Source organism: Moschus berezovskii, chromosome 18, assembly GCF_049115385.1.
Source record: "Moschus berezovskii isolate FMDL1 chromosome 18, NW_MosBer_1.0, whole genome shotgun sequence".
In the NCBI taxonomy this organism is placed as follows: domain Eukaryota; kingdom Metazoa; phylum Chordata; class Mammalia; order Artiodactyla; family Moschidae; genus Moschus; species Moschus berezovskii.
In genome coordinates this window covers 78,073,255-78,098,398 of record NC_142477.1, presented here as the reverse complement: position 1 = coordinate 78,098,398, position 25,144 = coordinate 78,073,255, and the positions used below count along the sequence as shown (strand labels likewise).

At 43.9% G+C, this 25,144-nt stretch overlaps 1 long non-coding RNA gene across 1 annotated transcript; it reads left to right on the top strand.

The window, feature by feature from the left end:
• Positions 1-6,392: 6,392 nt before the first annotated feature.
• On the top strand, positions 6,393-23,325 carry LOC129560672 (uncharacterized). Its single transcript, XR_016035265.1, has 5 exons — positions 6,393-6,999; positions 11,842-11,977; positions 19,766-19,801; positions 21,580-21,682; positions 22,246-23,325. It is a non-coding gene; the product is annotated as an uncharacterized LOC129560672 (long non-coding RNA).
• The last annotated feature ends 1,819 nt before the right edge of the window (positions 23,326-25,144 follow it).

Below are 25,144 nucleotides of genomic sequence, written 5' to 3'. Positions count from 1 at the left end.
GACATTCACTTCTTTACAGAACAATACAAGATATGTGGGAAAACTAATTTCAGATTAAGTGACCTGATGATTATTTCATCAGAAAACAAAAAGGACTAGATACACTTAACCCTACACTTTAATTTTTATCAATGTGTAACATCAGGAATCTGATATTCCCCAATTTACCAGTTCTCTTGTGAAGATAAAAAGTAAAAGCCCCTAAAATAAGGTGAGTATTTGTCCTGAAGAACAGCAATAAAGGGGATGCAGTCTTGGAACTGTCTTCAGAGGCTGGCTACAAAGCCAGACCCAAAGAACTCAGCTGGGAAAAGCAGGAGATGGCAACTGTGAAGAGGAAAGAAAGCAGGCTGAATCCCAGAAGAGACAATGACAAAAGTGGGCCCTGGGGGCTTGCAGCAAGTGGGCCCTTGTTGCAGCAAGGCCCTGCAACAAAAGATGTTAGCAATTCTATTCCAATTCACACTTCCTGTACAGAAAGTGATTCCTTTCCTCTTTCTCAGCTTAGATTTACTTATCTTGACACACTATAAATGTACGTAACATCTTGCGTTTCCAATTCAGAAATTAAAGGTTGCCTCAAACACACTGGCTACAATGGGAACAGGAGGATATTCTTTTGTCTTCTTTCAGAGTTTTCCAAGACTGCATTATAAGGATTAGCAATCATTACCTCTGAAGCTGCTTCTCTCAAGGAACATAAACAGCAAAGTACACACTGAGAACATATCACTGCTCAAAGTGCTCGATTCCTTTTCCTAAAACTCATGTGGGTTTTGGCCTTTTGTTTTCCATATCTTATTTTTTTTAAATAAATTCACTCTCAGGATACTGTTCTCTGGTTGCTAAAGTTTATATAGCTCCATATTTAATTCTTAGGGCCTAGATTCTTACTAATCTCAAGGTATCACTTTGCTACTTTATCTAATTTTTAAAGTCCATCTAGTCATCTACTGATTACAAAAGATAATCTAATCTTCCAGTGTGCTGAGTGATGGGGCTTAAAAAAATACAGGGAAAACATTCAAGTTCAAGATTAAAATGAACAGTAGGCATCAAAATCCAGTCCATCTTACAAAGTATACATTACTTTTAAGACTAGAGAAAGCAGAAGCAGAAGATCTTTTAAAACGAAAAGCAAAACTGGAAAGTTGAAAGATGGCCAGAATCTGGACTTTAAAATTAAAAAAAAAAAAAAAAAATCTGGTTGAAATTCCATCCTGGTTTCCCTTTTTCATTAAAATGTGTTCAGAAAATGCTCTAATATCAAGCTCCTGATTTTCCCCCCACTTTAGCATGGTTGCATGTTTTGACTATAAAATTAGTTTAATGAGATAAACTTCGGGGACCAAGATTTTTTTAGGCCTACTAGCCTAGTTGTTTTTTCTTAAACTTCATTCACAGTGCATTCCTTGGATCCACCAAAACTGTTGCTAGTTCTCAGCATAACTCAAAGATTGTAACTCAAAGATAGATTCATCATTTCTGATGCAACAGTCAGTTGAAAGTGTTTTCTAGTCAAAGAAGAGTTAGTTGTTGCTCTTCAAACATTCATTCCTAACTTCTGGAAATGCCACTATTAAAAACCTTCACTTCTTTCCTCAAGACGCTGTGACCCTTCTCACAAATCTATACTGAACAATTCCTCTCATACATATTTCAAAGTCTTGCTTTTCATTTGCACTACTGCTCTTTTTGTGGCCAACTGCAGCTTTAAACGTCTCTAATTCTAGAGATTTAGGGGTTAAAAAACACTTGAGGCCAACACTGCTCGTCCCTGTGAAAGAAGGGAAAGATGCAGTAAGAACTGTTTCCTATCACAAGTCTCCTGAAGAAAATAAAGTCAACAGCAGTCTAACATCAACAAACTAACAAGCTCAGAGTACGTTTTCAGTATGAAATCTCATAGGTTTACTAACACATACGAAACTTAAGTTGGAGAGAGAGATCCTTTGCCTGTGAAGTGGGCAACAGAGGACTTACAGGGAATTTAAAAGCCCCTCTCTCTGCCCAATGATGACGCTCTCACAGCACTGTGCTATACAAAGAACGAACGTGCACTTTACTGTTTATCTTCCCCGCAAGGCTCCCTACTTCAAATATCTCAATCATGGCTGGGGATCTCTCTACAAAAATCCACCTCCATGTTCAAAGCACAAAACAAAGTTCAGAGGAACACAGTACCTAAGATGAAAAAGGGATGAAAGAACCTACAGTCCTTTCTTCTTCTATTAATAGGGCACTGGTAGATTCTGGAGAGACGTACAGGCAGGGAATGTCAGTGGACGAGAAAAAAATAAATAACGGAGGAGGAGGAAAGAGAAGGTAGGACGGTAGGCTTTACTAATTACCTTACTTTCCTGACAGTTTCAAAGCATTTGGGGGGAGGGGGGGAGAGGAAGAACCTGTTATTTCACTAAAGAAAACGCAACACTATAAGAAGAATTGCATCTCGATTATCTTTTATTTTCAGCTCTATCTTTGGAAGCCAGGCCACTCAAGCTTTTACATCACTTTCCTATCTTGGTACTTCAAACAAACACTTTTCTGTTCTTTTCCTTCTTCTTCTGGAGGAAAAAGATGGCATTGATTTGCTTAAAAGTACGGATGGGAAAAAAAAAAAAAAAGTACGGATGGAAAGCATTATCTTGAGGAGTAAATGGTTCTTAATAACAGAACTACGGATTCCTCTATCCCTTTGACTGTCAGCACATCACCAAAGGCTAAAAGAAGGCTCAAGAGGGAGGTAACATCCCCCTTGTCAAGTCTGTTTCCTTGCTCCTGCGATATTGGCTTTGCCAAGTAACCCAATTCCCGTAAACAAACATTACAGGTCTCTCCAAACTACTTCTACAAAATAAGATCTTGTTTGACCAACCTTATACAGCAGTCATTTATTTCTATAGCTGCTGAGCTGCTCTGCTGTTCTGTCTGCCTACATTCAGAAGGGAACCAAAATTCAAAATTTCATTTATTCTGGGCCAAAACCCAGACCTTTTGTCCTCCTTCCTAGATATGCTGCAACTTCAAGTTGACTCCTCTGCCTAAATTAGTGGCATATGCTTTTGTTCTTTTAAGAGCGAAAGAAAAAACACCCCTTTTTCTCTTATTGAGGAAGGCACCTAACTCTGATAAAGGCCTCTAGGAAGATGCTACAATGCCTTGACATGTTTGCTGCTGCTGCTGCTGCTGCTAAGTCTCAGAGGCTATGGATGAATCTCTCCGCCCTACCCCAGGGCAAACACACGGAGCGTCCAAGGGGGCAGAGGGGGAAGGCTCGAGGAGGAATATGCAGACTTTGCAAAACTGACGGGAGGGAGGAGAGGGGACAACTTTCAGGACTAGAAACGGGAGGCAGTCCAGATGCTGCGACGCCGCCCGGGCCCCGGGAAGCCCCGACGCCCCCCGCGGGCCCGCGCCCAGCCCTCGGCGCACTGTCCTCCCGCCAGCGGCCGCGGCCTCCCCGCACAGCCCCCAGCGGCCCGGGAGCGCCACACGCCCCCGCGGCGCCGACCGCTCGAGCCCCAGGGCTGGCGCAGGGAGCGCGGCGCGGAGGGAGCGCGGGCCGCCCTCCAACAGGCTGCTCGGCGCGGGCTCGGGACCCAGAGGGTCAACCCCGTCCGCGGGCCTCGGCCCGCCGCGCCGCCCAGCCCCAAACTCGGGCTCCCCCGCGCCGCGCCGGCCCGCCGCCCACCCCGAGAAAGCCCCGACACACCCCTCCACAGCGCGGCGCCCACGGCTTCTGTTTCGGCGGCGACGCGAATAACGCTCCCTGAGGAGGAGGGGCCGCGGCTGCTGGTGCCTCCTGGGCACAGGGGCAGACCGAGGAGCGGGCAGCCGCGGCGGCACCTCCTCAGTCCCCACTCCCCACTCCTTTTCCCGCTGCGCCGGACGGGAAGGGGCCTGCACGACCCGGGGCTCACCTCACACCTCGGGGCCGGGCTCCCGGGAGGCTGCGGCGGCGGCCGGCGGCGGCCGCGGGTCCCTCAGGTAAGCGGCATCAGCGAGGAGCGCCGGCGGGCTTTCGCCACGGCCAGGGCGCGGGGGCGGGCGGGGGCGGGGAGCATGCGCGCGCACGTACGGCGCAGGCGCGCTGCGCTCGCTCGGCTGCGCGCTCGCATTTGGAGCTTCTGGGTAGCCGTCAAATCAGAGAAGGCAGTGGCAACCCACTCCAGTACTCTCGCCTGGAAAATCCCATGGCCGGAGGAGCCCTGTAGGCTGCAGTACATGGTGTTGCGAAGAGTCAGACAGGACTGAGCGACTTTACTTTCCCTTTCCACGTTCATGCACTGGAGAAGGAAATGGCAACCCACTCCAGTGTTCTTGCCTGGAGAATGCCAGGGATGGGGGAGCCTGGCGGGCTGCCGTCCCTGGGGTTGCATAGAGTGGGACACGACTGAAGCGACTTAGCAGCAGCAGCAGCATTTTATACAAAGAAAAGTGGAAGTGTTAGTCCCTCTGTCGTGTCCGACTCTTTGCGATCCAATGGACTGTAGCCCACCAGGCTCCTCTGTCCATGGCCTTCTCCAGGCAAGACTACTGGAGTGGATCGCCATTCCCTTCTCCAGGGAATCGTCCCGACCGACCCAGGGATGGAACCCAGGTCTCCTGCACTGCAGTCAGATTCTTTCCTGTTTGAGCCACTAGTGAAACAATCTTTTTTTAAAGGTGCTCCCTAAATGATAATAAATACTGAGCTTCAGTTCAGTTCAGTTCAGTTCAGGGGCTCAGTCGTGTCCGACCCCTTGCAACCCCATGAATCACAGCACGCCAGGCCTCCCTGTCCATCACCAACTCCTGGAGTTCACTCAAACTCATGTCCATCCAGACATCTCATTCTCTGTCGTCCCCTTCTCCCGCCCCCAATCCTTCCCAGCATCAGGGTCTTTTCCAGCCAGTGGAAAAGACTTTTTCAGTCTTTTCACATGAGGTGGCCAAAGTATTGGAGTTTCAGCTTTAGCATCAGTCCTTCCAATGAACACCCAGGATTGATCTCCTTTAGAATGGACTGGTCGGATCTCCTTGCAGTCCAAGGGACTCTCAAGAGTCTTCTCCAGCACCACAGTTCAAAAGCATCAATTCTTCAGCGATCAGCTTTCTTCACAGTCCTAGGGAGTTGTTCAGTTCAGTTCAGTCGCTCAGTCGTGTCCGACTCTCCGCCACCCCATGAATCACAGCACGCCAGGCCTCCCTGTCCATCACCAACTCCCGGAGTACACTCAAACTCATGTCCACAGAGTCGGTGATGCCATCCAGCCAAAACTGGTCTTTTTCTGGGTGAACCCGTTTTGACACCATCCATGTTAACTGGTAATACATGGTAACTTAGTATTGCATCTACTTACCTCCCCCAGGCCTCCACCCTTGCAAAAGTCTTTGTTTATTCATTATAGGTACAACCTGATCATAAAACATACAACCATACTTAAAACCACTGGGCTGGAATTCAGACAACATAAGATCTCATTTCAGTTTGGACACTCACTGATCCTTTGTTAACTCTAAAGAAAGCAGCGACCTCTATGAGCTTTACTTTTCATTTTCTTTGTAAATGGGAGATACACAAATGCTGCCTACTTCAAAACAATGAAACAATATAAACATAGGGTTTACATTTATTTACCTTGGAAAAGGTAAATTTATTTATTTTAGGAAACATGAGATAATGAGAAACGTCTTTTCTTTTAATTTGGTTAGCTGCTGCCCATAAGAACTGTTGTACACTTCCCAGATGTCCCTTCTAAAACGTTGTTTTTCTCCAGCATTAGTTTATAGTTCTATCACAGTAGATATTTCTACATTGCCTTTTCAAATCCTCCTCATTAGATTTCTTTTTATATTCTTGCATTCTCACTCTGCCTCTCATTACATGGTAGATGCTTCATAAATTTAATTAACTAAATTAGACCAGATCCTAACATTTCCCCAGTTTGGAGTCATCCTTACTCAGGCATGCCATCTACTGGTTCCCTGGTGTATCTGTTGGTGCTGCTGCTAAGTCACTTCAATCGTGTCAATGCAAAGAGCTAGTGCTTTGATAAGCCCAGAAATAATTATTTGTTGGCTGTTAATTTCATACATATGATACATCTGGTAATCTAACTGCTGCTGCTGCTGCTAAGTCGCTTCAGTCGTGTCCGACTCTGTGCGACCCCGTAGACGGAAGCCCACCAGGATCCCCCATCCCTGGGATTCTCCAGGCAAGCACACTGGAGTGGGTTGCCATTTCCTTCTCCAAGGCATGAAAGTGAAAGTGAAGTCACTCAGTCGTGTCCGACTCTTCGCGACCCCATGGACTGCAGCCTACCAGGCTCCTCCATCCATGGGATTTTCCAGGCAAGAGTACTGGAGTGGGGTGCCATTGACTTCTCCCGGTGTATCTGTTAGTCGGCCTGAATTCCTTAATTCAATACACTGCAATTCATGTTGAGGCATTGCTGAGTTTGTGTGTTGGGCAATTTTCCCACGTTCTTCCACTTCCTGTGTGCAGGTGCTATTCTTTCATTGAACCTCTCCAGAACTGTTTTTCCTGCAACCTTCTTTTACCTGTTGGCCAGTCTAAAAACCCGGAGAAACCGAGTTTACGTTTCAGAACCCTGGAGTGACCAGAACGATGTAACTGGGCATGCTCAGTAGCTTGGCCTGATTTGGAACATACTTATGGCTTGAATGAGGGCATTTAACTTAATGCTGTTTGTTTCAGCATCTTCGTCCTAGCATTATATTGAGAGATGGCAGCCTTTCCCACCCTCTGGGCGCTCACACTTTTCCATTTTGTCCTTGGGCCCAATTTTGGAGCCAGCCCTGTAGGATCTCCCGGCCAATCAAGAGGCCACACATTGTTGCCTAAGAGACCCCGGATGCCAGCGAAAAGACCTATAGGTAGTGACTGGACTACTGGAAGGGGTGGGGGCTGGACGGAGTCACACAAACTGGAGCGAAGGCAACACCAGCGCTAGAGGCTTGAGGAGAAACACTTGAAGACAAAGACTTCAAGAGGTGAGAGCAGTGATCACAGCATGAAAAAGACGGAGATTCTTTTGAGAGCGCTTCTCTCAGGTCCTCCTGGGCTTCTCACGAGCCTTGGCAGTGACCCCGGGAATTACGTTTTGCTCTGTGTTAGCAGTTAAATTGGAGAAGGCAATGGCAACACGCTCCAGTATCCTTGCCTGGAAAATCCCATGGATGGAGGAGCCTGGTGGGCTGCAGTCCGTGGGGTCGCTAAGAGTCGGACACGACTGAGCGACTTCACTTTCACTTTTCACTTTCATGCATTGGAGAAGGAAATGGCAACCCACTCCAGTGTGCTTGCCTGGAGAATCCCAGCGACGGGGGAGCCTGGTGGGCTGCCGTCCGTGGGGTCGCACAGAGTCGGACACGACTGAAGCGACTTAGCAGCAGCAGCAGTTAGATTACCAGATGTATCCTATGTATGAAATTAACAGCCAACAAATAATTATTTCTGTGCTTATCGAAGCACTAGCTCTTTGCATTGTCTTATAGTTTCTCTTTGTTTCCACCTAGTTGAGTATAAGATGAATTCATATTTAAATCGAACCGTACCCTATTTCCTGATCATTTCCTGGTAAGCTCTATTTCCTTCTCTGATGATACTGCAGTGTACAATGGGTGAGCTGTGTGTTAGTGGAGAAACTCAACCGTGTTCTGCTCTGCAAACGCCAAATAAGAAAACGATTATCCTGAGTCTAACCCCAATGCTCAGTTCCTAATGTTGAGTTTTACCTTCTTTGCCACCAGCTTCAATCCTTAAACCACCTCACCTCCACTATTGTGCTCATTCATTCAGCTGGTTTAGGCAAGTTTTTATTGAGCACCTACTGTGTACTACTGAGCTTAGGATTCAAGTGAGCACATTCGGAAAACCACATTAGCAAAGAAGCACTGATTTTGCACCACATTCTCTGATCTGAAGTTCAGTGTGTCTGTACAGATAGTGCATGAAGGGAGAGACAGGAGGACGAACCAAAAAAGGTAAATGCATGGTGTACCTAGATTAGCGTGCTAAGGATTCTGTAGCCATTATCGAGTCTCTGAAGGTTTCTGAGCTGAAAAATGACTAACAGACCTTTTAAAAACTACTTCCCGGAATAGAGTAGTGGTTAGCCAAAGCTGGGGAGTAGGGAAACGTGGAGATATTGATCAAAGGGTACAAACCTTCAGGTATAAAATTATGTCCTGCATAGTGACTATGTGGCGATGGTGGTGGTAGTTAAGTCGCTAAATTGTGTCCCACTCCTACAACCCCATGGACTGTAGCCCACCAGGTTCCTCTGTCCATGGCATTCTCCAGGCAAGAATACTGGAGTGGGTTGCCATCTACTTCTTCAGGGGATCTTCCTGCTCAGGGATCATGGCGACTACAGTGAATATTAATATATTATATACTTGAAATTTGCTAGAAGAGTAGATCTCAAGGGTAATCACACACACAGAAGCTCACACATGCACACACACGCACACATGCACACACACACAGTGACTATGGCAGGTGATGGATATGTTACATAGTTTGATTGTGGTAAGCCTTCCACAATGTGTACATATATTAAAGCATCACCTTAAACATATACATTTTTATTTGTTAAACAATGCCCTCTTGTAGTAGACTGTAACCTCCATTATAGTCCAGACTGTCTGTATGCCTCTAATACAGACCTCATAGGTCTTTAGTGAAGTTGTGCAATGGGGACAGTGTGGAGAATGGCTTTGAAGATGGGATTGGAGGTGTGTAACCACTGGAACTTTACCAGAGGACCTATCCTTGCCTTCAAACATGGCACTAGAAGCACACATTGGGGTAAGGGCCATAAGCCCTTTTTCTTCCCCTTTTCCAAGGAAAAATTAAAGGGGAACATGCTAGGACAGCCATTAAGGGGGAAAGAGGTCATGAAAAAACAACAGCAAGCTTTGTATGTAGAAAGAGGGAAGGCAACTTGCTTTGTCTTGTATTTTTTTGTATGTTGTATGAAAGAGTCTGAGTGGTCTATGCTGTGAACCAGTGTGGGCATGCAGATATGCACACTGCCCGTCTTCTAGAATGGACGGAGGAGAAAACTGTAAAAGGATGATGACAGAAACCAGGGCAGGATGCCTTCACTTGCCTGCTTCAGTGAGACTGTTACCAAGAGGGCTCTGTGTCTCAGCCAGGCCCACCTCCTGAAAACCAAACTTTATTTAAGTTGATTTGAAAAAAGCCTAATTCAAATAATTTCTAGCTCTGAAGAACCAGAAAGAAAAAAAAAAAAAGCAAAACCTTCGGGAGGCCCTGGAAAAACTACTTTGTCCTAATCAGAAGTCATGCTTAGAATCAGTCCGATTGTTTTCTACTCAAACTGGGAAAAGAGAGTTTCTCAGCTTACAACAGAAGTTTTAACCTGGTATAAGCAAGATGTAAGGTTAATATGCATTTTTCTAGGGAGAAGATTCATAGTTTTCATCATATCCTCAAAGAGTTTTATGGCCCTGAAAAAAGTAAAATAAAACATTACAAACAATTGGTTTAAGGAATTCTCTGGCGGTCCAGTGGTTAGGACTCTGTATTTTCATTGCAGAGGGCCAGGGTCAATCCCTGGTTGGGGACTAAGATTCTGCAAGCCAAGTGGCTTGGCCTAAACAGATAAATAAAAATTAAACACTCTCACTCACACACACACACAACTTCAATCAGTTTAAATAGAAGAAACATCAAACATGAATAAATAGCAATAAAAAAGGAAATATGTGATTTTTAACTGAGCAGATGTAGACTCAGTGACCGTGCTTTCTATATTTGCCTGCTCATGTGTATTTTTATAGCAGACAATTAATAACACTGTAATGAAATCATTTCTTACACCTTTGCAACTTAGCTGTTAGGAGCTAAGAATGTGAGGGCTCATCTGAACTTCCTTAATTTCTCCTTATTCCAGTGGAGTGGTATCAGCAGGCAACTGCAGGAAGATATTATCTATGGTTTAAAACCCTGAGGTTTTAAAACATTGGCTTTATCTTCAGCTCTAATTTAAACCTGAGTGGGAATATTACATGTCAAGTGAGAGTCACAAAATTTCAGATCTAGCATTTGGGGGAATCCTCTCTAAGTCAAAAACTTATGGTTTTTTAATTTAAAAAATATTTATTTATTTTTATTTATTTATTTATTTGGCTGTGCCAGGTCTTAGTTGTGGCGTGTGGATCAAAAAATTGTCCAGGTGAATTCCCTGGTGGTCCAGGGGACCTGGGTTCTACCCGTGGTCAGGGAACTAGATCCCACATGCCCTAAAGAAGACCTGGCTCAGCCAGATAAATAAATAAAAATAAATATTTTTTTAACCATCTTATATTTGCTGCTGTAATTTTTGGAGCCCTGGGTCAGGCAGGCAAATCCTGTGCAGTCCCCAACTCAGCACCACTGCTTTGGATATGAAACAGACCTTCAGAGAGGAAGAAGGCACAAACAAACAGAAACACTGAGGATATATACTGAAAATGCCATCAATCTGCTTGAAATATTTTTTACCTTGAAATATTTTGTTGTGCCCCCTTCCAGGACAGGCTTTGAAGAACTCTGTAAATAACAGGAAGTTCTAAGAAAGTCTGTGGTGAAGCTATTTATTATTTTTTTTACTTTTTATTTTGTATTGGAGTATAACCAATTAAGAGTGTTGTAGTAGTTTCACATGAACAATGAAGGGTCTCACCCATACATATACATGTATCCCTTCTCCCCCAGACTCCCCTCCCACCCAGGCTGCCACTGAGCACAGTTCCCTGTGCTATATCGTGGGTCCCTGTTGGTTATCCATTTTAAATATAGCAGTGTGTACCTGTCCAAGTCAATCCTAAAGGAAATCAGTCCTGAATATTCACTGGAAGGACTGATGCTGTAGCTGAAGCTCTAAAACTTTGGCCACCTGATGCGAAGAGCCAACTCCTTAAAAAAGACCCTGATGCTGGGAAAGATTGAAGGCAGGAGGAGAAGGGAGGCAACAGAGGTTGAGATGGTTGGATGACATCACCAACTCAATGGACATGAGTCTGAGCAAACTCTAGGAGATAGTGAAGGACAGGGAAGCCTGGTGTACTTCAGTCCATGGAGTTTCGAAGAGTTAGACACAACTTAGTGACTGAACAACAGCTGTCATGGTTAAGACTCAGCGTTTCCAATACAAGGGATGTGAGTTCCATCTCCGGTTGGGGAACTGAGATCCCACATGCCGGGAGACCACAAAAATGAAAGCAGACATAGACAGTACTGGGCATCTAAAACCAGTGTATTTTCCCCAATAAACCCAAATCTGTCTATATGTAAATTCTTGGCCTTGTCCATTGTACTATTCTACATCTTAAATATGGTAGCAAGCTAGAGCCCTTGTTAGCTAGATATCAGAAAGTTAACAGAGGAAGGAGGAGGTCACAAGGGACAAAGATGGAGTAGTTCAGATTGCACGGTGATTCTATAAATACTTCTTTCTGACCCGTATGGTATGTTCTTAGCTACGAGTGATTCTGATCTTTTCCCCTTGGTCCAGTGAAAATCAAACTGAGTTAAACAGACCTGGGTCTGGTTCCCTGTTTCACCACCTACTGTCTGTGTAACTCTGGGCAAAGCATGGAACTTCAGTGAGCCTCATTTTCTTCATCTGTAAAATAAGCTAAAATCCACCACCTTACCATATTGTTATGGGTTTTAATTGAGCAAACCTATTAAGTGCCTGACATATAAAATGCTCTCAGTACATGTTACTCTCTCCCTAGTCCCTGTCCCAGTGTACTAAAAAAGATTATATGGTGTTAGTCTTTTTAGTATTCTGAAGATTGTATGATTCATTTCTTCCGCAGGTGTAGTTTTTCTTACAGAAGAATATCCAGTTATTTGATGATGGCATTTGCACCTCCTAAAAACACAGATGGTCCCAAAATGCAGACAAAGATAAGCACCTGGACACCCCTAAACCTTCAGCTTTTGAATGACGGGGTAAGCAATAAGAACTATTTTATTGGTTGAAATCATGCTTTAAAGGGAAAAAGCATTAAAGATTTGGTGATCAAAACATGAACAGGAATTGCTTAGGATTGTGTAGTCGATACAAAAAAAAAAAAAAAATGAAGGATTTCTTCAAAAATTTTAATTGAAAAAAATTGAAATAAATTTAGAACAAAAAGAAAGAAAACTTTAATTGAGCCTCAATTACATGGCCAGAGTTGGCAAGAGATACAGAGTTCCTGCTTAGAAAGAAAGATCTTAGGGACTTCCCTGGTGGCCCAGTGGCTAAGACTCTCTGCTTCCAGGGCTGGGGTCCGGGTTCCATCACTGGCCAGGGAATTCAGTCCCACATACTGCAACTGAAGACCTTGTGCGCTGCAACTAAGACCAGCGCAGCCAAATAAATTAATAAATATTTTTCAAAGATTCAGGAGATGAGAAGGCGGAGTGTCTGCCAGCTCCCCTTCCCCTCCATATCCAGCGGGCTCTCAGGCTCTGTGCGTCTCCTCCGGGCTCTCAGGCTCTGTGCGTCTCCTCCCGTGTCTCTGCATCCAGACCCCTCTTCCCCTGTGACTTGTGCGCATCCAGCTCCACGTTCTCAGTTCACACACTCGGGGGTGCCCTGGCACATTGCAGTAACCCCTCAACTGGTTTCGCTGTCTCTAATCCATCCTCTATTCTGGTCCCAGAACGATCTTTCTAAAATACCAAGCTAATCCTATGAAGCAAAACCAGTAACAGACTGCTCCCAAGCATAAATTCCACCCTACCCCCCATGCATAGCACTGAGGACCCTTCATGTGTGTCAGTCACTGAGTCGTGTCTGACTCTTGGAGACCCCATGGACTATAGCCCACCAGGCTCCTCTCTGTGGGATTCTCCAGGCAAGAATACTGGAGTAGGTTGCCATCACCTCCTCCAAGGCATCTTCATGACCCACGGATCAAACCCAGTGTCCTTTATATCACCTGCATTAGCAGGTGAGTTTTCTTTTTTTAATTTATTTGGCTGCAATTTTTGTTGAAGCATGTGAACCCTTAGTTGCAGCATGTGGGATCTAGTTCCCTGACCAGAACTCAAACCCAGGCCCCCTGCATTGGGAGCATGGAGTCTTAGCCCCTGGACCACCAGGGAAGTCCCAGCAGGTGAGTTCTTTAACACTGGCGCCACCTGGGAAGCCTGAAAGCTTTTGTCAAATTTTATGAGAATTTCTAGGGAATTCCCTGGTGGCCCAGTAGCTCAGAGTCTGTGCTCCCAATGCAGGGGGCCTGGGTTCCACCTGTGTTCAGGAAACTAGATCCCACATGCTGCAACAGTTTGCATGCTGCAGCTAAAGAACCCACATGGCACAACTAAGACCCAGTGCAGTCAAATAAAAATGTTTAAAAATTTCATAATTTCTAGACGAGCAATGATAAGAGAAATAACAATTTCTATTAGAAATGATATTTATTTTGTTGTTCAGAACTCCCATGTTATCCGCCCCCCCCCCCATTTTTATTTTGGTTTAGTTAGGTTCTAGTTTGGAGTAAAAGTAGTTTCAAAAATCTTAGCCTGCCCTGTGTAAAATAGATAGGCAACGGCAATTTGCTGTATGGCTCAGGAAACTCAAACAGGGGCACTGTATCAACCTAGAGGGGTGGGGTGGGGAGGGAGAGGGGAGAGAGGTTCAAAAGGGAGAGCATATATGCATACTTATGGCTGATTCATGTTAAGGTTTGACAGAAAACAACAAAATTCTGTAAAGCAAAATCCTTCATTAAAAAAAAATTTAAAATAAAAAAACTGTCAAATCACTATGTTGTACACCTGAAACTAACATTATATGTCAATTATAATTCAATAAAAATTAAATATAATACAAATACAAAAAGTCTTGGCCCGTGTATATACCCATATGTATGTGAATGAATGTGTCAGTACTTAGACACAGACATGGAATGTGCATGTGTATACAGCAAACTGTTAATAGTGTGTGCACATGTGCTCAGTCTTGTCCGACTCTTTGCAACTCCGCAGACTGTAGCCCTCCAGGCTCCTCTGTCCATGGAATTTTCCAGGCAAGAATATTCGAGTGGGTTGCCATGCCCTCCTCCAGGGAATCTTCCCATCCCAGGGATTAAACCCACGTCTCTTTATGTCTCCTGTATTGGCACGTGGGTTCTTTACCGGTTGAGCCACCAGAGAAGCCCAACTATCAATAGTGGTTTCCCCTAAAAAGTTGGACGACATGGAAGACTGGGAGGGAAGTCTGTTAGAAGAGAGAGTTTTTGTTCTTTACCGTATACAGTGCAATGATATTTAACAATTTAAAAAACAAATATAAGTAAAAGCGAGCAAAGAACAATAATGCTGAGAATTGAAAAAACACAGGTTCCAGATCAGCTGCACTAAATAATCTCCTGCTTGACTTCAGCGAGTCTCTTATGCCTCTGATCTTTACTACCTGCCTTTGGAAATTGAGTGACTTGGATCAGATGACCTCAACGGTCCCTTCCAGGTCTAACATTCAGACTGTGTGAAAGGGGTTAAAAATAGATGCCCAGGTTTACAGCTGGGAAGACCGTGTGCCATACGATGACTTCAAGGGCTTTTCTGCAACAGGACCCTTGCCAATGATCAGCATGATTTTTCGGTCCTCTTTTTTTATTTTGGCCCACACTGCACAGCAGATGGGATTTCAGTTTGCTGGCCAGGGGTAGAAGCCATGCACCCTGCATTGCAAGCGCAGAGTCTTCAACACTGTACCACTAGGGAAGTCCCTGGTGGTGTTTTAATTTTGCCTTTTTTCTATTCTGTAGTACAGTGAAAAATATGAAACTGTTTCAGTCTAAAATAAATCTCATAGGAGTTTAACTTCACAAGAGGCTTTAAGCAGAGAGATTGAATTCAAATGCAGATGCCAGAATTATAGCATCATCAGATTACAAGATAATTCAGGCCTTGTGAAAATTCTGAGAGGAGGAATGTTTTATAAGTATGTATTTCTTTGCTGTCTAGTGTAGGTTTTTTTTTTCCATCTAGTGTTTTAATTGAAAGTGATCAACGTTTCTTTTTTATTTAAGTATGGTTCACACATGAAGTACAGTACTGCTGCTGCTGCTGCTAAGTTGCTTCAGTCGTGTCCAACTCTGTGCGACCCCACAGACGGCAGCCCACCAGGCTCCCCCGTCCCTGGGATTCTCCAGGCAAGAACACTGGAGTGGGTTGCCATTTCCTTCTCTACAGTACACCTGTAGTTAAAAGGATATTCTGAGAAAAAGCACATAACCACCATCCATTGGTCATAATTTAGGAGCGCCAAAATGTCTTATGCCTCCATGGTAATGATGTCACATGGTGAAATATGCAACCACAGTGTCAACAGACTAAAATAACAACGATGGGATTTTGACTTAACAGCAGGCTCTGAGTCAACTGTGATGTAAACAAACTGCAGCATTCTGCAAGGAAAGACGGTTCTCTCTAATGTTTTCCACTTGAAGTGATACTGTTTCCAGGCTCTTTTTTTATTTTAATTGAAGTATGGCTGATTGACAATGTTGTGTTAGTTTCAAAGTGAAGTCGTGAAGTCACTCAGTCGTGTCCAACTCTTTGCGATCCCATGGACTGTAGTCTACCAGGCTTCTCTGTCCATGGGATTTCCCAGGCAACAGTACTGGAGTGGGTTGCCATTTCCTTCTCCGGGGGATATTCCAGACCCAGGGATAGAACCCAGCTCTCCTGCATTGCAGGCAGACCCTTTACCCTCTGAGCAACCAGTTTCAAGTGTACAGCAAAGTAACTGTTATGCATATATATATCTATTCTTTTTCATGTTCTTTCCCTTATGGGTGATTACACAGTATTGAGTAGTGTATGCACTATAAGTAGGTCCTTGTTGGTTATTTATTTTATATATAGCAGTTTGTATATGTTAATCCCAAACTCCCAATTTATCCTTCCAACCCTCTTCCAGCTTTTTAAGATAAAAAATCTGATTGCAAATCCTTAGAATGAAGACTAGCTCCCAACCAGACTATAAGATTCTGAGTCTTCCTGAGAACCTGACAGTTAAATAATTTGTTCCAAATTATACTTCTTGTCAAGGGTAGAGTCAGAACCAGATCTGAGTTTGTCTAATGTTTCTCTGTCTGCCCCTCTTGCCTATCAGTTCCTACCTGACTCTAATCGTCTTTTGGTAAAGAACTGGATTTGCTTGGACTCTGCTTAGACTTGGTCATTGACCCTCTAAAGACCCTACCTCCTACCCTCTTTATTATCAATGACTGACTTTATTTATTAACTTATCTAAATATTAATTTTATTTATTTATTTGACTGCACTGGGTCTTCATTACGGCATGCAGGATCTCTAGATGCGGCGTGTGGAATCTTTTTAGTTGCAGCATGTGGAATCTAGTTCCCTGACCAGAGATGGAACTCGGGCCCCCTACATAGGGAGTTTGGAGTCTTAGCCACTAGACCACCAGGGAAGTTCCTCCTCCACTTTCTTGCTGACTCTCCATACACCTTCAAGTCAGTGCCCCTTTCTTTCTGATGCCTTCTGTTGTCATTGGACACCACGATGGTCCTCCCAACCTCCTTTGGAAAGGAGGTTGTCATCCTGGGACCTAATTGTTTGTTTGTTTTTTCCCCACTGTCAGGTCAAACCATGGGCAGCAATTCATTGAGAATATAGGGCTTGAGGTCAGAATAGGGAAGATCAAGGTTGGGGATCAGAATAGAAAGACAGGGTTTCCTAGGTGTTAGTGATAAAGAATCTGCCTGTCAATGCAGGACATGCAAGAGATGTGGGTGTGATCCCTGGGTCAGGAAGATTCCCCTATAGTCCAGTATTCTTGCCTGGGAAATCCCATGGACAGAGGAGCCTGGCGGGCTACAGTCCATGGGGTCTCCAAGACTTGGACATGACTAAGCACGCTTGCACCACATGGCTTTCTAGTGAGGAACCAAGTATATTTATTCAGCTGAACATACAGTCTGGAGCCAATGATTTTTCTTTAAAATCTACAAAGGTAACCCTTTGGGCCTCTGCTTATCCTCTCTAAAACAGAAAAATTGAACAAAAAGATCCTAAGATTCCTTTTAGGAATCTAAAATTCTATGACATCTGAATCTCTTGTTGTTGTTCAGTCAGCAGGTGTTTTGTTGACAGCTTCCCCTGGAACCTGTGGATCATATAAGGGAAAGTAGCTGTAATCTTGGAGAGGGCAATGGCACCCCACTTCAGTCCTCCTGCCTGGAAAATCCCATGGATGGAGGAGCCTGGTAGGCTGCAGTCCATGGGGTCGCAAAGAGTCAGATATGACTGAGGACTTCACTTTCCCTTTTCACTTTCATGCATTGGAGAAGGAAATGGCAACCCACTCCAGTGTGCTTGCCTGGAAAATCCCAGGGACGGGGGAGCCTGGTGGGCTGCCGTCTATGGGGTCGCACAGAGTCGGACACGACTGAAGTGATTTAGCAGCAGTAGCAGCAGCTGTAATCTACCTGGGAAGAGAAAATGAACTGAATCACCTGGTGGGCAATAGCGAATCCTAGAAAGGCCAGGTGGAGCTTGGGCTGCAAGTGGAGGAGGAGTTGGGAAGAGTGAGAGCAGTGGGTGCCAGAAAAATGCTGGTACCCGACACTTGGGAGGGGAATTAGATGCTTGATAGGATTTTGTTAGACACAAGAGAAGGGTTCAGGAAATGTGTGAATCCTGATTTTTCTCTTGTTTTTTTGTTATTCTTTATTTTTTCTTGGCTGCACTGAGTCTTCGTTGGTGCACGAGGGCTATCTCTGGTTGCAGCGAGTGGGGGCTACTTTCTAGTTGCAGTCCGTGGACTCTAGGACGTGCGGGATCAATAGCTGTGGATCACTGGCTTAGTTGCCCCAAGGCATGTGGAATCTTCCCCGACCAGGAATGGAACCTGTATGTCCTGCATTGGCAGGCAGATTCTTAACCCCTGCACCACCATGAAAGCCCTGAATCCTGATTTTTCAGTCTTCTGAAAAATTCTATAGGTTTTTTTTTTTTAATAGGCTCTCTTCTCTTTTCTTTTTCTTTGTTTGCTTGTTTTGACCACTCCATTGGCCTGTGGGACCTTAATTGCCCAACCAGGGATTGAACCCTTGCTTTCTGCAGCGGAAACACAGAGTCTTAACCACTGGACCACCAGGGAAATCCCCTCTTCTGTTCTCATCTAGAAATTCTGAGAGTATCTGTCACTGTTATTTGAGGGTCCTAGTAGCCCAGGGGGCAGTTAGTTAGGAGGGAGGAGAAAATGGTATTCTTTTTCTTCTCTAAAGTATAAAAGTGTCTATCTGTGATATATGATATTCCCTGGTTAGTAGCAAAGATGGCATTTTACAGGCCTTGAGGTTGTTGTTGAATCAATTATTTCAGTCTCCATTTTGCCTGCCCTTTGAAAGCAGAATTTGAGATTCTAAAATAAGGAAGGAAAACACACCTGTTGGAAGCATGAAACCAGCTCCTGCTCCTCCTCCTCCTCAAAAGGGAAGAAATAGGCCTGAGCTAGTTTCTAAACAGGCATGTTCTGACAGTGCGAGAGAGTTTAGAAAGTGCCAAGAGGAAGGGGAAACACGGAGCCCAGTTTTGAAGCCGGCAGAGAGCGCAGTGTGGACGTGAGAGAGGCAGCCACGCCTGTTTCCTGCTGCCTCCTGCTTCCTGGCTCCAGGCCGCCCTCCTCTGCCAAAGCTTCTCACTCTAGAAGTCCCTTCCTCACCCATCCAGATAGATACACAAATGACTGGAGCTCAGGAAAACACCTCTCCACTGATATGTAAATACACTCACATGGTAGCGACACATCCAAAGGACATTCATTTGTCACAGCATATTCATTCATTCCTTCCAGCAAGCTTGAGCACCTGTAATATGCCACGCACAGCACTCTGTAGTGGAGACATCAAGGTGAATAAGACATAATTCCGGTCCTCAATGGTATATAACAACAAACCTATACAGATAAACACTGAACTATAAGCCCAGAGGCACACACATGCACACATATATGGAATGCACACCCACTGACATGTGAACTCATGAAATAGAAAAACAGAGCTGCTCATTCATAAATTGCACAAGTTCTAATACTAGGAATGCTGAAATATTTGGAGGGAGGTTGTCTGTTTTCTTATTTTTCCTTTGTCAGTTTTGTCATTGCCTTTCAAATTCCAAAAATGATTTCACTTTATAGTTCCATTCTTTTCTTATTTCTTGCCTTTAAAAAGTTATTTATTCTTTAAGATGAATTGTCTCACATGTAGAAACTGAGAAAAAAGAAAGTTTGCCCAAGTTATAAATAAAGTTACCCTATCAGGTATAAAATCTGTCTCTTTATACTCAGTTGATAAAATGGAAAAGACTGTCAATATTTAGTGATTGATCCTTTAATGATGTCTTTTAAAAATTTATTTATTTTATTTTTGACTGTGCTGGGTTTTCATTGCTGTGCACGGGCTTTCTTTAGTCTCGGCAAGCAGGGGCCACTCTCTGGCTGCAGTGAGCAGGCTTCTCATTATGATGGCTTCTCATGTTGGGGCTCAGGGGCTCTAGGGCATGCAGGCTTCAGTACTTGTAGCACATGTGCTTAGTTGCACCGAGGCATGTGGAATCTTTTGGAACCAAGGATTGAGCCCATGTCCCCTGCATTGGCAGGCAGATGCTTAACCACTGGACCATCAGGGAAGTCCTAATGATGTCTTTTTAATGGGTATTTTGAACCACGAACTATGAAATCATTCCATCTTTTTTTTTTTTTTTTAATTTTAGGTATTTGAAGAAAGAAGAGCTCTGCCTGGAAAATGGGTAACTATTTAAAGTATACTTGATGCTATGTCGGAAAGACAAACACCATATGAATATCACTTATATGTGGAATCTAAACTGTGGCACCAATGAACCTACCCTCGAAACAGAAACAGATTCACAGACGTAGAGATCAGACTTGTGGTTGCCAAGCGGGAGGAGAGGAGGGAGCAGGATGAACCGGGAGTTTGGGGTTGGTAGATGCAAGCTGTTCCATTTAGAGCGGCTCAGCAACAAGGTCCTACTGTATAGCACAGGGAGCTATATCTAGTATCCTGGAATAAACCATAATGAAAATGAACATTAACAAAGGAATGTATATAAATCTATATATCTGTATATCCATATCTAAGTTACTTTCACACTTCCTCAAAGGAAACACAGTCTCAATGACTATTGTCCATGAACAAAGTACAGCAACTCCACTATGTATGAATGAGTTCTGTTCCAAAAGTGAATTCGTAGGTCCACTTTGATCGTAAATCCAACAAAGTTAGCCTCGGTACCCAACTAACACAACTGGCTACATCCTGCCATTTGTAAGCTTGCTTCTAGATATCTTGGGCTTGAAATTTAAAAACTGCCCTACTGTCCTGTAGAGTACACAGAAGCACAGCCACTTGTAGAGGATGGACACACGTGACCGTGCACACCAGACACATGAACTAATGTGACTGGACCTGCGAACACACATTCGCATCTTTGAAAGTTAGAAACTCAAATGTTTGTATGAGGGGACTTACTCTGTCCTTCTCTGACTAATGCGTATTACTCATCAAATTCCTCTACAGTCTCATTGAGAGTCTCTTTCACCCAAGAGAACTGGAAACATGGTCATACAAAAATGTATACACTAATGTTCATAGTGGCATTGTTCATAATCGTCAAAATGTAAACACCCACACGTCCATTTGGTGAGAAGTGGATAAACAAAATGGGGTCTATGCAAACAATGGAGTAGTGTTCAGCCTTAAACTGAAAGGCAGCTCTGTTTCAATCTACTCACATGACTGAACTGTGAAGACCTTGTGCTACGTGAAATGAAGTTCTTAGAATAGGCAAATTCACAGAGAAAGAAAGTAAAATAGAGGTTACGGAGAAATAGGGACGTTATTTAATGGGTAGAGTTTCAGCTTGAGTTTTAAAAACAGTTCTGCAGACGGATGGTGGGGATGTTGCACAACAATGTGAGTGTGCTTCATGCCACTGAACTGTACACTTAAAAATGGTTAAATTTTAAAAAGCAAGGGCAAGAAAAAAGAATGAAGTACTGATATATGCTCCAACATAGATAAACTTTGAACATAGGGTGCTGAGTGAAAGAAACCAGACACCGAAGCCACCTAGTATATGATTCCATTTCTATGAAATATTCAAAATAGACAAACCCATACAGACAGAAGAGAGATGAGTGGTTTCTAGGGGCCAGAGAGCAGGGGAGGAGTCACTGACTGTAATGGGTATGGAATTTATTTGGGGGGTAATGAAAGCATTCTGAAATTAGACAGTAGTGATGGCTTTACAGCCTTGGAATATACTAAAATGCTGGGTGCTGTGGTGTATGAATTGTACCTTAATTAAAAAAAAATCAGGATCCTTTTTAAAAATTATTATTGGATTTCTTTAACTCTAGAGGTATATACTGAACTTGAAATAGTCCATCTTTACAGTCAAAGCCTTGTTTCCTTTGAAGGGAGCATCTTTGCCCCCAGAATATAGCAGTAGACAGAATATCCTACCCTGTGAGTTACTGAGATTCATTTTCCCGTATGTCTTAGTCCATTCCAGGTGCTATAACAAAACACTGGTGGCAGCGGGGGCTTATAAACAGCAGAAAATTTATTTCTCGTACTTCTAGAGGCTGGAAAGTCCAAGGTCAAGGTGAGAACAGACTCGGTGTCTGCTGGGAACCTCTTTCTGCTCAGAGACTCTCCACGTGTCTTCACACGACGAAAGGGATAACAGGTCACTCTGTAGTCTCTTTAACAAAGGACACTAAACCCATTCATGAGGGCTTCCCTGGTGGCTCAGTGGTAAAGAATCTGCCTGCCAATCAGGAAACTCTGGTTCGCCCTCTGGGTCAGCAAGATCCCCTGGAGTAGGAAGTGGCAACCCACTCCAGTATTCTTGCCTGGAAAATCCCATGGACGGAGGAGCCTGGTAGGCTGCAGTCCATGGGGTTGCGAAGAGTCGGACACGACTGAGCGACTTTACTTTCACTTTTCACTCTCATGCATTGGAGAAGGAAATGGCAACCCATTCCAATGTTCTTGCCTGGAGAATCCCAGGGAGCGGGGAGCCTGGTGGGCTGCCGTCTATGGGGTCGTACAGAGTCGGACACGACTGAAGCGACTTAGCAGCAGCAGCAGCAGCAGACATTCAATCCATCCCACTAGGACGAAGATAAAGCTCTGTATCTTACTGTTCTTGTTTGTCTGATTTAGTCACCACTTCTTTTCTGTGCTGGTCTACAAGCTCCAGTCTAAGGATGTTTACTAACCTAAAGAAGAAGAAAAAAAGTCATGTACACAGTATTTCTGGAAGACTTTACATATCCCCTGGAGAAAGAAATGGCAACCCATTCCAGTATTCTTGCCTGGAAAACCCCATGGACAGAGGAGCCTGGCCGGTTACAGTCCGTTGGGTCACAAAGAGTTTTTGGCTCAGAGGGTAAAGCATCTGCCTGCAAAGCAGGAGACCTGGGTTCAATCCCTGGGTCAGGAAGATCCCCTGGAGGAGGAAATGCCAATACACTCCAGTACTCTTGTCTGGAAAATCCCATGGACAGAGAAGCCTGGTAGATTCCAGTCCATGGGATCACAAAGAGTCGGACACGACTGAGTGACTTCACTTCAAATGTTTTTAATCATGTGAAGGTAATAGCTATTCAAAATAATAATAAAATTTTATAAAATAAATTCATTAAAAATGGCAAAATGAAAAATACCAAAATTTAAAATCTAGCTAAGTTTTTCTTGTATTTGTGTTTTTAAACTAACTTTGTTACCAACAACTTAAAAAAGAGACTTATAAAAAAAAAAGGAAATAAAATAGAAAGAGATATGTAAATAAATGACTATATTTGCATTTTCATTCTACTTATTATGAATGGAAATCCCTAAATTAATATCACTGGGGCTAATGTTCAGGCAGAATTCATTGGTATGGCTGACCAGCCTCTGTCTATTTTGATTGGTTGGTAGCATTGCCAGTTGTTAAACATTTTTAATATCACCCTGGATGAAATTCAAGGTCTTCAAACTTTTAAAAAGATCTTGTTAATTCTTTTCTTTTACCATAACTAATAGAAGCATATATTTCCAAAGTCACTGATATTTGCAAAGATCACTAATTATCTCTGTACTCCAATCAGCCAGACTACAGGGTCAGGCATGGTTTTACCATGCTCCTTGTTGTACATTGCTTGATGCTATCAGGCATTTAATAAATATTTTCTAAATGAATCAGTGGTACTCACTGCTTTTTCTCTTTTGCTCAACAACAAACTTATTCCATAAATTCACTAGATCATATGGTAATCTTTCTTTATACCTCCATGAAAGCCACATGAATTAACTTTGAAGGGGATATTTCCAGTTTATTTTTATTCAGTTTTCTGTCTCCATTTTATGTTTTAGGCTTTATTTGTCTGTGTGTTTTATGAACAACATAACAGATTGATAGCATAAGGAATACATTTTCAATAAAAAAAGGAAGGAGAGAAGTAAGGATGCGGGTTGTTTTAAATTTTCCTTTATTCATGGCCACGTTGGGTCTTCCTTGCTGTGCAGGCTTTTATCTAGTCGTGCTGTGCGAGCTCCTCATTGCCACGGCTTCTCTTGTTGCAGAGCATGGACTCTGGAGCCTTATTTCAGCTGTGGTGTGTGGGGTCAACACAGGCGCAGTAGTTGTGGCACACGGGCTTCATTGCTCCGCTGCATGTAGAATCTCCCAGATCAGGAATCAAGCCTGTGTCACCTGCATTGGGGTGACACAGGCCTGTGGGGTATCAGTGTGATGTGCCCTACTCCTCAGTGGGGTCCAGAAATAGTCGTCTGCTCAGAAGCCATCTGATGCCCCCAGAAGGCCATCCTAGCCTTTAGCTAAGGCCTCCTGGGGAGAGGGACCTCCCAGGTGAAGGTCTGTCCTCCCAAACAGCCACAGCCAGCTTCCCCAGCTCAGTCCAGCCAGCCTTTTCCAAGTCCTATCTGAGTCAATCCAGCTTGCCCTGCTTTGCACTAGGCTAGGAACCAAGATGACCTCTGATCTTGGGCATCCTTGTATGAAACCAAGACTCCAGTTCGAGGTTCTCTGCCTCTGGGATACCTGATTAAACTTGGTGCAACCTGAATGCCACAGCCTTGCGGAAATCCAGACTCCACCCCCGACATATCCCTCTATTCCTTTGGCCCCTTTTCTCCTTCTCCAACTGCCCTCCCCTATCGGGAATCCCACACAGGTCCAGCAGCAGGTCCTGTCGTATTGAATGTCCTCCTTGGCAAACCAGTTGCTCTCCCAGCTCAAGAAAGAAGGCAGGGCCAGTGCCTCCTTGGAAGGAGGAAGGCATAAAGTAAGAGACAGCTGGAGAACCTGGAAACGCTGCCCCTTCTACTCCAAGAGTTGCAGAAGAGTAGAAGGCGGGACCTCAGGGTGAACATCTATTTCCGCTTTATTGACTATGCCAAAGCCTTTGACTGTGTGGCTCACAATAAAGTGTGGAAAATTCTGAAAGAGATGGGAATACCAGACCACCTGACCTGCCTCTTGAGAAACCTGTATGCAGGTCAGGAAGCAACAGTTAGAACTGGACATGGAACAACATACTGGTTCCAAATAGGAAAAGGAGTACGTCAAGGCTGTATATTGTCACCCTGCTTATTTAACTTCTATGCACAGTACATCATGAGAAACGCTGGGCTGGAGGAAGCACAAGCTGGAATCAAGATTGCCAGGAGAAATATCAATAACCTCAGATATGCAGATGACAACACCTTTATGGCAGAAAGTGAAGAGGCAATAAAAAGCCTCTTGATGAAAGTGAAAGAGGAGAGTAAAAAAGTTGACTTGAAGCTCAACATTCAGAAACCTAAGATCAGGGCATCTGGTCCCATCACTTCATGGGAAATAGATGAGGAAACAGTGGAAACAGTGTCAGACTTTATTTTTTTGGGCTCCAAAATCACTGCAGATGCTGATTGCAGCCATGACACTAAAAGATGCTTAGTCATTGGAAGGAAAGTTATGACAAACCTAGACAGCATATTAAAAAGCAGAGACATTACTTTGCCAAACAAGGTCTGTCTAGTCAAGCCTATGGTTTTTCCAGTGGTCATGTATGGATGT